Below are 13,460 nucleotides of genomic sequence, written 5' to 3' on the forward strand. Positions count from 1 at the left end.
AGTTTTTGGTGAGGTAATTTAATTTTCCCAGCCTTAAACCTGTTTGAGTTGTATGAAATTGTATCTTCCTGATTTCCTTAAAGTGGGATGTGCCTGCATTTTTGGTAGATTAAAGAAACTGAAGTCCAGGTGAACAATATGGGTACCTGTTTTTTTTCCCTTAATATTTGCTTTCAGGTTCAATAATATCTGCATAATTATGAGTGCTCAGCATCAAAGCCCTGTAGGGATATCAGGGTATGTAAGATAGGCCATACAATTTAATATTAGAGGAAAAAAAGAAAACAAAATATATGACCAGGCAGCCATATGATATGTAGCTAATAGCGGCTGTTGGACCTCCCAGAAGGGAGCGATGTGAGTTGTCTTGTGAGGATGCTGTGAGTACTATACCCATTGTACAGATAAGAAAATTGGGAATTAGAATGCTTAATCAGCTTGCTCAAAGTGACACAGCTACTAAGAGTAAAATTGGGACTTTTCACTACTCTGAATCTCTGGCTTGCCTTTTGAATGCTGGTAATCTCAGGATTCTGTTCTGCACTCTCTTCCTCTTTCCTTTCTCTCTCTGCCTAATGTCTTCCACCCCCATGGTTTCTAGAACTATGTCTAGCTGATGACTTCCAATTTCTGTATTTTTAATCCTCATCTTTTAAAAAAATTCCATGACCATATTCCCATCCACTAACAAATGGGAATTCCATAGGCATGACTGCCCCAACATGTCCAAATTCTGGTGTGTTAATTTTTCTTTAAAATTGTTCCTCATTCTACATTTCCTATCTCAGGAAACTACCAACCAGAATCAGTCTTGACCCCTTCCTCTCTTTCTCCATCACCTACCTCTAGTGGGTTCTGGGGTCCTATTGATGAGGTGACCTCTCTGTAATCTTTCTTGAATCTGTCCGTATTCTCTCTCTCTCTCTCTCTCTCTCTCTCTCTCTCTCTCTGTTTTGCTTCAGGCCTCAGAATTTCCTCCTCCAGGTAGTGCAGGAGGCACCTCAGTTTCTGCCTCAGAGTTTCTCCAGCATCAGTTCATCCCCCACCCTGTAAACAGGGTAATCTTTATAAATAAAAATCCAATTAAGACTTTCTTTCTTGCTGTAGGTAGGTGTCCCTCAGAGCCCAACCTCACCTACCTTTGTTTGCATCTCTTATCTTGCTTCCCAAATGAAAGATAATCTATCCACACAGCAAACTTTGCTTCCAGTTGTGGCCAAGTTCTTTTATGCCTGTTCGCCTCATGCATGCTGTTTCCTGCACCTGGGATCTCCCGTCCTCATTACATGAAGGTGAATTCCTATCCCATCAAGAGGTCGCTCCACTGTCAAAGTCTTCCTGAAGCTCAGTCTCCACAAAGCTGTCTTCCCCTCGCCCCAGCACAACTGTGGTGCACCTTTTGTGTTCCTGCAAACGCTGTGCTTGTGTGTTAGCAGCTCTCTTGGGACCTGGTAACAATTTATTTAGAAGACATCTGTCTCTCTCTCAAAACTCACTAGTTGAGGATCCCAGAGCTTGGCATAAATCAGACATTTACTGAATGACCAAATGGTCGAGATTTGGCATTGGAAGTTGTACTAGTTTTCTATCGTCACCGTAACAAATTCCCACTAGCCTTGTGGTTTAAGCAATAAAAATGTATTATCTTACAGTTCTGGAGGTTAGAAGTCTGAACTGAGTCTTATAGGGTTTATGGATTGAACTGTGTATCTTCCTTCTTTTCCTGAGTCTCTGATTCCTTATCTGTGAAGTGAGGACAGTGATGCTCACCTGTCACCTGTCAGGATTTTGTGCGAGCAGGTGTGAGTGTTATTTGTATTAAATAAGGAATATGTGAAGACACGTAACATAGCATTTATTAACTGGCCTTCAGCAAGAACTAGTTCCCCTTTTGTTTCCTACTCACAGTGTAGTGGTTTTCAAAGGTTAGCAGGTATCAGCTCCTTCTGGGGCTGTGCTGACCGGTTTGGTGGCCACTAGCTGCCTGAAGTATGGCTGATCCAAGCTGAGATGTGCTGGATATATTAAATAAATACTGGGTTTTGAAGACAGTATAAACATTGTAAAATACCTCATTAATATTTTTATTGGTTACATGCTGAAATGATAGTATTTTTGCAATACTGAGTTAAATAAAATATATTAATAAAATTTCACTTGTCTCTCTACATTTTTTAATGTGGCTGCTAAAAATTTTAAATTACATATATGGATTACATTACATTCTATTCCTATTGAACAGCGTCGCCGTGCCGGGAACATGCCAGTTCCCAGGATCTACTGCTCTGTAAGAAACCACCCAAAATGTAATTGCCTAGAAGAGCACCACTTTTTATTTTCTGAAATTACCAGAATTGACTGGATCTCACTTGGAGAGTCCTCAGCTTCTCTCCCTTGGGTGTCTCATGTGTTTGCAGTCAGATGGACACAGGCTGTGGCGCATCTGCACGTCTGCGGCCAGGATGCTCCTCCCTGTGGATCTCAGCCCCCGGGACCTCTCTTACCTCTCTCCCGCGAAGAACCCTGGGCTGCTTAAATTGCAGCTCAGAGCGGCCAGGCCTGATTAATGCCTGGCTTAGAAATCTCAGCACACCATTTCCTCGCCATTCTACTGGTCTGAGCAGTCACAGAGGCGGTGCTGACCAGGGGGCAGCCGCACAAGCTTCACCACCACAGGGAGGCAGACTTCTTTGGGACCATCTTGGGGACGAGCTGTCACACTCTCCTCACCCACAGAGACTGCCATTCAGCTTGTCTAAGGGTGTATTTCCCAAGCATCCCCAGGGATAGGAGACTTCCTAGGGGGCTTTCATAAGATCATGGAGGTCTTAGGTCCGGTGCTGCCTCTAGAAGTTAATTCTAAAAGAAATTTAGGAAGAGGCAAAAGGAAGACTTCTTTTTTCCTGGATTTTAACCATCTGTTGTTATCTCCATGATCGTGTATAACTACAGAATGGTTATAAAGTCATCATTGCTTTTGTGCATTAGCTGGGGACGGGAGCCAGGTTCCAGAATCCTAAGGCGTGAGCTGTGCGTGTGGCAGACTATAAGCCATGTGAAACCACAGGAGAGAGCAAGAGTAGTCTGTGTGTGCGTGTGTGTGCACACATGTGTATGCACCTGGGCATGTGTGTCTGTGCACATGTGTGTATGCACCTGGGTATGTGTGTGTGTTCATGCATGAGTGTGTGACCTGGCGCTTAGAAGGCAGGTGCTGGAGCCCAACTGCCGTGCCACTTCTCCAGCTGTGTGACCGAAGGGAAATTTCTTAACTTCTTTTTTTGTCTTCGTTTCCTCACATATAAAATGGGGCACAGGGCTTCCCTGGGGGCGCAGTGGTTAAGAATCTGCCTGCCAATGCAGGGGACATGGGTTCGAGCCCTGGTCCGGGAAGATCCCACATGCCGCGGAGCAGCTAAGCCTGTGCTCCGCAGCAAGAGAAGCCACGGCAATGAGAAGCCTGCGCACCGCAAACGAAGAGTGCCCCCGCTCGCCACAACAAAGACCCAACACAGCCAAAAATCATTAAAAAAAAAATTTAAAAAAATAAAATGGGGAACAATAAAATCACATAGTTGTTAGAATTAAATAAGTCAACAGCTACAAAGCATTTAGAACACTGTCTGGCTGGTGCATAGCAAGTGCTCAGTAGTGCCGTTTTATTTCTGTAGAGCTGTTTACGGTTCAGTTTTATACCTCAGTAATCTCCTTTCTCTCTCTGTCTATATGTCTCTCTTTCTCTCTCCAGGGAAGTGAAGAAAAGAACTGGTGAGGAGGACAGCAAATCCATTTCCAGTCTGAGTGGGACCAGTTCCAAAAAGTCAGCCCAGATGAATTGTTGCAATGGTTAAATCCCAAACATTCTTGGCCCATGAGGCTTCATTTCCAGAGTACTGAATGTATGTGACTTGTTTGCTTCTTACATAGCATAGTGGGGCATCCTACGGACACTGTCGTGTGGAGAATTACAGTGTGTGGAATCTGAGAGATGCTCTGGGGTCCCTCCAGAATCTCAGCTCTTGTTTGCTATGTTTCAATGAATGATTTGGGCCCCCTGGTTAAATGTACCTGTCTTGTCCTCACAAAGTCTTACCAGATAACATATAGGTTTTTAAAGTGGTAAAAAAAAAATCACATGCTCAGATCAAAACTATAGAAGAAATTCACTGACATAATTAGATTCATGTGGTGGCTGATTTTGTAGATAACCTATAATATTTACTTCCAATATTCAATACTAGAAAACTAGGAAAAGGGGGTTACCATCCTAGCTGTGCTGTAAACTAGCCTTGTAGTCTTGGACGTGTCACCAGCCCACATTAGATCCGTTTCCTTGTCTGTAAACAAGCAGCTTTGCCTTTCAGGCCTTGGCCCTCTCAGCTCTGTAGGTCTTTAAGCAGTGGGAAGGAGAGCGAGATGGCCCACAGTTAATAAGGACTCGGGTCATTCATGCTTTTCAAATATTTGAGTATTGATTCTTCTCACTTCATATACAAGAACAGAATTTAATTGAGGAAAAAAATGGTAATGTTTTAAGCTCCAGTGGAGACAGAAATATCTATCTTTTTATGTATAAAAAAAGAAAACATTTTTGCAACAGAAATAGTTTGTATATAGAAGAGAGTATTTTATAATCTCAGAATACTTATAAAGCCCATGGTTTGAATTAAGTGTTAAAAGTTCTAATGAAGGGCTTCCCTGGTGGCATAGTGGTTAAGAATCTGCCTGCCAATGCAGGGGACACGGGTTCAAGCCCTGGTCCGGGAAGATCCCACATGCCGAGGAGCAGCTAAGCCAGTGTGCCACAACTACTGAGCCTGTGCTCTAGAGCCCGCGAGCCACAACTACTGAAGCCCATGCTCCTAGAGCCCATGCTCCGCAACAAGGGAAGCCACTGCAATGAGAAGCCCGCGCACCACAACGAAGAGTAGCCCCCGCTCGCCGCAACTAGAGAAAGCCCGCATGCAGCAACAAAGACCCAACACAGCCCAAAATAAATGAATAAATAAATTTTAAAAATTCTAATGAAAACGTATAAAGCCACACACTACTGAAAATACAAAGTACAGGAAAGTTGTCACGTTTCACTTAAAAAAAAAAAAAAAACAGCAAGTGACTGCCAGGGGCTGGTGAAGGGAGGAACAGGGAGTGAGTTCTAATGGGTGTGTGGTTTCTTTGGGGGATGATGAGAATGTTGTGGAATTGTGATAATGTTGCACAACTTTGTGAATATACTAAAACCCACTAAATTGTGTATTTTAAATGGTGAAGTTTTTGGTATGTGAATTATATCTCATTAAAAAAGCACACTAGTACTTAGAACGATTTACCATTTTGCCAAGTGAAAATACCCATGCTCGAACCTCCCTGTGATTTAAAAGCATAATCTCCAGTATAACTCAAATCTCCTAACTCCCTGGTTGCCAGCGTTCAGTTTCTTAAATAATGAACGGTGAAAGAAATGTTACGTGTAGTTTTGGAAAATCATCTCTTTTGAAGCGGATTGTGGTTAGGGGAGAGGTAAGTCAGAGTCCTTTGTCTGAGGAGACTAGTGAGTTACTCTCACCCGCAGCCTGGTGGGTCTTGCCCTCCTAGAAGCTGTGCTGCCACCCAGATTCCCCAGTGAAATGTCTCCAACAGCTAAATGAGTCAACACCTGACCCCAGGGTGGGTCAGTGAGGCCTGGTTTTTTAGGTTTGGCTTTTGAGTTTCAGTGGCCTTCGCCAAGTTTTTCCCAACCAGAGACTTGAACTTCCCTTGTGATAGGGCTAGGCCCCAAGTAGCTTGCTGAAAAAACTGAAATAATAGCTCTTATTTATTGTACTACATCATCTAAAAACATCCCTTTTTGTTGAATTAAAATAATTCCATGTAGCAGTTTTTCTCCTGTTTATGATGTTTATGATCAGACCTGAAATTCCCCAAGCTTTATTGTTATTATTTTTAATTCATATTGACCAGATATGTTACACACATAGATTATAAATAGCTACAATGTTGTTTAGCTTTTCAAGGTGTGCCTTCTCTCTACCTACTAGATCTTTTTTTTTTTTTTAACTGGAAAGTTGGTTGTGTCTTCAGCAACTCTACTGTGGATTCCTGTTTCCTGTTTTTTGGTCCCAGAAAAAAAAGTTTACATTTTTGACCGAAAGGAATGCCTTGCTGGTGGGGAATGTCAAACTGAACTGGGGAGGGGGTGGTGGTTATTTTTGTGCCATGGTCAGACGAAAGTTCTGCCACCGCTGTTTGCCTAGGTGGCATCTACAGAGCCCAGGTTAGAATGGACCCGACACCTATGTGTTGACTTATGGTACTCATGTTTAGGTGTTTGGTGCAATTGCACAAAACTGTGCTAGTATACATGTTATTGTGTTGTCTTTATTTTCCCCCAAAGTGTCTATATTTGTCTTACAATCTGTATATAAGAATGTACCTTTGATATAGAAATATCATCTTGATCTTTGCTTCTGGGTCGTACGGCCAGTACACCCAAATTGATTAGATTACATAGGTGCCTCTGGTACACAAAGCCATCATCTGTAGCTCTTTGAACCTGGATAAATATTTTTGCAACAAAGTCCAAATTAGAAACTTAAAGTTCCAGTTAGCAATCTTATTTAAAGAAAAGCTACTTACATCTCTTTCCATTGCCTTGCTAGGAAATCAAGATTATTATCAACATTTGATTTCGTGAAGGTGTTCTCAAATTTAAAGAATATTTTTGGTAAGAAAAAGGTATCTAATTTTTTTTAACAGATTTAATTTGATACATTTACGTAGTTCTGTGCAAGTAACTCATCTTGGCTCAATTTTTCCTTTGAGAGCTTTTAAAATCAGTTATGCTACACTCTTTTTTATGTATCCTGACACACTGGATAATATTTTAGTTTCATCATGGAAAAGAAAGTTGGATGTGGAGGCAGCTTTCACTGCTAACTTTAGCCTCATGCATTTTCATAATTTATTTTTTCTACTTGCTGCTTTATATGACATATGTGACATTTGATTATTTAATACTAAATGTGATTTGCATAAAGCCAAACTGCACAATCCTCTTGCTGAAGATAAAAATCAAGGTTAAAGATAAAGATTTATTTTCATATTTGTGCAATGAATGGCTTCAGAGTGATGGTCTTTGTGGGCTTTTATAGTATATGTATATAAGAAATTTCATATGTATATATTAAGTAGGCCTCTGAGTATTGAATAATGATTTTATGATTTTGATTTACATGGTTTACATTTTCATAGTATCAGCTCTCTTTCGCTTATACTGTTTATTTCTCTTCAAACCATTAATAATTATCCCATAAAGTATAATTTTTATAGCAATACAAATGTCTAAGGAGCTACAGATATTTCCTGCATTGTAATTCAATGAAGCGCGCTTTCTTTGGCTTTCTGGATGTTCCCTTCAGCTTTGCTGCAGGTATCCCTGAAGTAGTTTTAGTTCTAGGATGTGTCTACATGAAACTGTGCAGTTGGCAGCTGGCTGGGGGGAGAAAAGAATGAACACGTGGTGTGCGGTCTGTGGCACAGCCTTGTCATCTCGGCCAGTTGACCAGCTTGGGGTGTCATGGCCAGGAATAGTGAGGCTTTCATAGGATGCGCTCTGGCCAGCCTTATGACCTCAGGGATTAGTTCCTTTCTCTGACCCGCCCCCCACCCCCCACCCCATACACATCTAGCTAACTCCTGCTCATCCTTCTGCCTTAGCTTAAGCATCACTTCCTTCAGGAAGTTTCCCCTCTCGACTTCAAACCAGGATGAGGCTGTCTGCTCTCACTTATGTAGCATCCTTTCTACTGGTCAGCATTCTTATTGCCCTCATACTTGTTCAACTAGACATATGCCCTGAGCTTTATCCCTATTGTCTGCTGCTGCTTCAAAGAATTAACTAAGGCAGGATTTGTGGAATTTCTGCAGGCACACATTGACAGAGATACACACATACACAATGGTCAAGGACAGTATAAATAAGAGGTAGCATGTATTAGTGGCCACTGGTCTGAGCTCTGCAGCCAGCCTGCCTGGTTTGAACCTGGCCTCATGTATCTACTAGTAGGTAACTGTGAGCAAGGGTTGTAACCCAGCTTCTTCATTGGTAAAATAGGGGTGATAACAGCACCTTCCTTGTGGAGTTGTTATGAGCACTAAATGAGTTACTATATGGAAAAGGCTTGGAATAGTACCTGGCACTTTGATCACTCAATTAAAAATGAAAAAGTTTTGAGGCACAATTGATTGCATTGGTCTTGTTTAGGACCCTGGATACTACCATCAGTGTGTGATAAAATGCCCAAAATTTACCAGATTACCTGGGGGATGGGGCATTGTAGAGGATTCACTTTGACATAAGTTCACTGACCTCCCACATTTCTTGGTATTTTGATGGATACATAGTTGGGGTATCATATAGGATAGAATATTGTGTAGAGTGGATTAAAAGACAAGGAAATCATTGAGAAAAAAATAAGGGCCTGGAAGTTAGAATGGAAAGTTGTGAATGGAGTCTTTATAAGTGTAGGATCTCCATTTATTAAGGGCTGATTAGATGAAGTAGTTGAAGGGGTTAAGAAAATACCAGAGCTCTGTCTGGGATTTTTGAATCTAAATGACAGTAAAAGTGGTGGTGGCTATTTCTAACTGAATTGAAACTAACCTTTATAGTAGGACAAGTAACCTGTTGACAAGGATCTCCAGTGAATATATGCAAAAATCCTCAAGATGGGAATGAATCTCCAGCAAAGCATATTGTTTTGCAAGCCTTAAAATAAAAATAACATCTCTTCTTTCCAGATCTAGACATTAAGATATGTCTTCATAGATGAAAATGGAAAATAGGCACAAATGCTTCAACTTGAAATTACAGGGTAAGATCAATTTTCAAGTGCAAATTCTAGGAATAATTACCCAGTTTAAAATTTTCTTTTCTGCATCCATGTATCAGATTTATTCTTAAATTTCTGCAGAGTGGGAATTTAGTTGTAAGGCCCTTTAACTTGTGACCTTGCAGGCTGGCAGTGCACAAACCACGTTTCATGGCATTTGACATACATTTTTGTAGAGTCCCACACTGTTCTTAGGATTTTGGACTTATGAACATTTTTCAATCCCAGTTTTCTGGCACATCTCCCACTTGCTGTGCAGCAGGGTAGAACTCAGGAGATGGATTAAGTTCTCTTCATGGGGCGTCATGAGTAGTTCCAGTGTGGTTTTAGGAGTGAAGTTAATGTTCTTTAATTTACCATAAATATCGTCTCTTCCTGATCAGTCATTCTAGAAATAGATATTTTATCTCTTAGATAAAACCCCAAAACTTCTTACCATGATCTCTCAACCCCTTGGTGATCTCCCTCCTAACTGTTCCCTCACTAATTCAGTTGCATTTATTGAGCCTGATCATGTCCTGGGTATGATCCTAGACACTGGGGATGTGGAGTGGGTAAGACAGACACTCAAACATATTATAGTAGGGGTTGACCACAAACATGTAATTTTCTTCCCATCCAAGATAGAAATATGGATTTTTATCCATAGACTCAATGAGTCCATGGCCCCAAATAAGAACCCCTACCCTGGGTGAGAAGTTTCAAACATAGTATATTCAGATGAGAATTCCAATGTAGTAATCAAAACTCCAAGCTTGATATAGAGATGTTAGTCCTTTCCGTGCTCCAATTCAGTCTGGAAGCCTACTGTGGGAAGGAGAGCTTGGTCCCCCTGCTCTGTCCTGCACCCCTGATCTACACTTACTGCTAATACATGCCCCTTGAGGCTCCAAGCAAGGGGAGCCTGGTACTAAAAACCATAGATGCTGTTTTATATGCTGGCAAGCTAAATCTCACAGAAGAAAAAGTTGTATGTGGCCAATAGTTCAAGACCATCAAGTGTGCTGAAGTTTAAGAATAAAATGTGACCTTTGCAGGAATGTGTTATAATCTTATAACTGCAGCTCTGAAACTAGCCTGATTTCATCATCCCTCTTATAGCCATGAACATGGGCTGAGGAAGTAAGGAAGGTACAAAGACTGAGGAAAATTGGGTTAAGAATCAGAAATATTGAATGTTTTCTGGGATGAGACAGTATATCATTTTTCTTCTATCTAAAACTCCATTGAAACTAGAGTCAAATGGATATTTCTTTTAAAGGTACAAACCCACAAAGACAGAAGACAATAGCAACAAAATTATGAAACTGGAGAGCAGATGAAAAATTTGGAAATGAGTTAACAACCTAAGAAAGCTGAATCCTAAGCCAGTAGTGGGGGAAAGATGAGAGGAATCAAGATTTACACTGAAGATTTTCCAGAAGGCTCAGGAATTGGTGGAAGCAGGTACATCTGGAACTGGGGGTATAAGGGAAGGTGGGGGAAAAGCATTTTGAGAAGCAGCTCTATCCTTAAATATTGTTCTCCCAGGCTGTGCCACTATTACTCTGACCAAAGTCTGGAGATGTATTTTCTGGAGTGAAAGAGAGGGATGCTAGATTGGGGGCTATGCTGGACACAGTTGAGTATACTGGTACTATTCAAAAAGCAGGGAAATTAAGTAACAACATCTGAGTGCTCAGTGCTAAAAGCTAATAATACCCACTCGGCTTTCAGGATACTGTTGCCTTTATCTTCCAGAGATTGAAAGACTTTTCCCTGGAGTACTGACCAGCTAAGAGGTAAGACCTCTCCCCAAGAAACGCACCCTGCCCACATCACCCTACAGTAAAGTTGCCAAGTTGCTCCCATCACTCAGAGCTTTCAATCAGGATTTTAGCTCCCCTGAACAATCGAAGGATCACCGGATTTTTGTGGAAGGCTCTAACGTGGAAAATGGAGACCAAATAAACAGAAAAATATCAATGTGGGGGGAATAGAGCTTATGGAGGGAAAAAAAAGCTATCATTAATATATTTAGAGAGGTAGACAAAACTATCACAGCCATGAAACAAGAACAAGGTACTATCAATAAGGAACATTCACAGAGCAAAAATAAGCTCTTAGAAATTAAAAACGGGGCAGAGTCAAGATGGTCGTGTGGAAAGACACCGAGTTAATGTCTCCCTACAACTAGGGCACCTGCCGGCCACTGGTGAGGGACCCTGACGCCCAAAGAGACGGGAGGAACCCCCAAGTGAACCACCGGGGGTTGGGCCAAAGCTCCTGTGGTGGGGGCTCTCTGTTGGAACCACTGGACTTAACAGAGAACCTCAGACCCCAGGGAATATTCATCGGAGTGAGGTCTCACGTAGGTCCTCATCTCAGCCTCAAGACCCAGCTCTACCCAACAGCCTACAAACTCCAGTGTTGGAAGCCTCAGGCCAAACAACCAGTAAGACAGGAAGACAATCCCACTCATTTAAAAAAAAAAAAAAATGGCAAGAAAATATGTCACAGATGAAGGAGCAGGGTAAAAACCTACAATACCAAATAAGAGGAAATAGGCAATCTACCTGAAAAAGAATTCAGCGTAATGATCATAAAGATGATCCAGAATCTCAGAAATAGAATGGAGGCACAGATTGAGAAAATACAAGAAATGTTTAAAAAAGATCTAGAAGAACTAAAGAACAAACAGAGATGAACAGCACAATAACTGAAATGAAAAATACATGAGAAGGAATCAATAACAGAATAACTGAGGCAGAAGAACGAATAAGTGAGCTGGAAAACAAAATGATGGAAATAACTGCCGAGGAGCAGAATAAAGAGAAAAGAATTGAAGACAATCTCAGAGACCTCTGGGATAACACTAAACACAGCAACATTTGAATTATAGGGGTCCCAGAAGAAGAAGAGAAAAAGAAAGGATCTGAGAAAATATTTGAAGAGACTATAGTGGAAAACTTCCCTAACATGGGAAAGGAAATAGTCACCCAAGTCCAGGAAGCATAGAAAGTCCCATACAGGATAAACCCTAGGAATAACACACCAAGACACATATTAATCAAACTAACAAAAATTAAATTCAAAGAAAAAAGAGCAGCAAGGGAAAAACAAAAAATAACATATAAAGGAATCCCCATAAGGTTATCAGCTGATTTTTCAGCAGAAACTCTGCAGGCCAGAAGGGAGTGGCAGGATATACTTGAAGTGATGAAAGAGAAAACCCTACAACCAAGATTACCCAGCAAAGATCTCATTCAGATTCGACGGAAAAATCAAAAGCTTTTCAGACAAGCAAAAGCTAAGAGAATTCAGTACCACCAAACCAGCTTTACAACAAATGCTAAAGAAACTTCTCTAGGTGGGAAACACAAGAGAAGAACAAGACCCACAAAAACAAACCCAAAACAATTAAGAAAATGGTAATAGGAACATACATATCAATAATAACCTTGAATGTAAATGGATTAAATGCCCCAACCAAAAGACACAGACTGGCTGAATGGATACAAAAACAAGACGCATATATATGCTGTCTACAAGAGACCCACTTCAGACCTAGGGACACATACAGACTGAAGGTGAAGGGATAGAAAGAGATATTCCATGCAGATGGAAATCAAAAGAAAGCTGGAGTAGCAATACTCGTACCTGATAAAATAGACTTTAAAATAAAGACTATTACAAGAGACAAAGAAGGACACTACCTAATGATCAAAGGATCAATCCAAGAAGAAGATATAACAATTATAAACGTTTATGCACCCAACATAGGAGCACCTCAATACATAAGGCAAATGATAACAGCCGTAAAAGGGGAAATTGACAGTAACACAGTCATAGTAGGGGAGATTAACACGCCACTTACACCAATGGACAGATCATCCAAACAGAAAATAAATAAGGAAACACGAGCTTTAAATGACACAATAGACCAGATAGATTTAATTGATATTTATAGAACATTCCACCCAAAAGTGGCAGAATACACTTTCTTCTCAAATGCATACAGAACATTCTCCAGGATAAATCACATCTTGGGTCACAAATCAAGCCTCAGAAAATTTAAGAAAATTGAAATCATATCAAGCATCTTTTCTGACCACAGCACTACGAGATTGGAAATGAATTACAAGAAAAAAACTGTAAAAAACACAAATACATGGAAGCTAGACAGTGGGCTACTAAATAACCAAGAGATCACTGAAGAAACAGAAGAAGAAATTTAAAAAATACATAGAAAGAAATGACAATGAAAACATGACGACCCAAAACCTATGGGATGCAGCAAAAGCAGTTCTAAGAGGGAAGTTTATAGCAATTCAATCTCACCTCAAGAAACAAGAAAAATTTCAAATAAACAATCTAACCCTACACTTAAAACAACTAGAGAAAGAAGAACAAAGAAAACCCAAAGTCAGTAGAAGGAAAGAAATCATAAAAATCAGAGCAGAAATAAATGAAATAGAAACGAAGAAAACGTAGTAAAGATCAATAAAACTAAAAGCTGGTTCTTTGAGAAGATAAACAAAATTGATAAACCCTTAGCCAGACTCATCAAGAAAAAAAGGGAGAGGACGC

General features: G+C 40.6%; 1 protein-coding gene across 1 annotated transcript in view; it reads left to right on the forward strand.

The window, feature by feature from the left end:
- LOC132427650 (uncharacterized) overlaps positions 1 to 13,009 on the forward strand; it is a 60,776-nt gene extending 47,767 nt beyond the window's left edge. Inside the window, exons 7-11 of the mRNA XM_069540805.1 lie at positions 3,749 to 3,899; positions 6,660 to 6,724; positions 8,800 to 8,873; positions 10,153 to 10,337; positions 10,632 to 13,009. The gene's annotated coding sequence lies outside the window, so the exon portion shown is untranslated. The remainder of the gene's footprint in view (positions 1 to 3,748; positions 3,900 to 6,659; positions 6,725 to 8,799; positions 8,874 to 10,152; positions 10,338 to 10,631) is intronic.
- The last annotated feature ends 451 nt before the right edge of the window (positions 13,010 to 13,460 follow it).

Source organism: Delphinus delphis, chromosome 6 (genome assembly GCF_949987515.2).
Source record: "Delphinus delphis chromosome 6, mDelDel1.2, whole genome shotgun sequence".
In the NCBI taxonomy this organism is placed as follows: domain Eukaryota; kingdom Metazoa; phylum Chordata; class Mammalia; order Artiodactyla; family Delphinidae; genus Delphinus; species Delphinus delphis.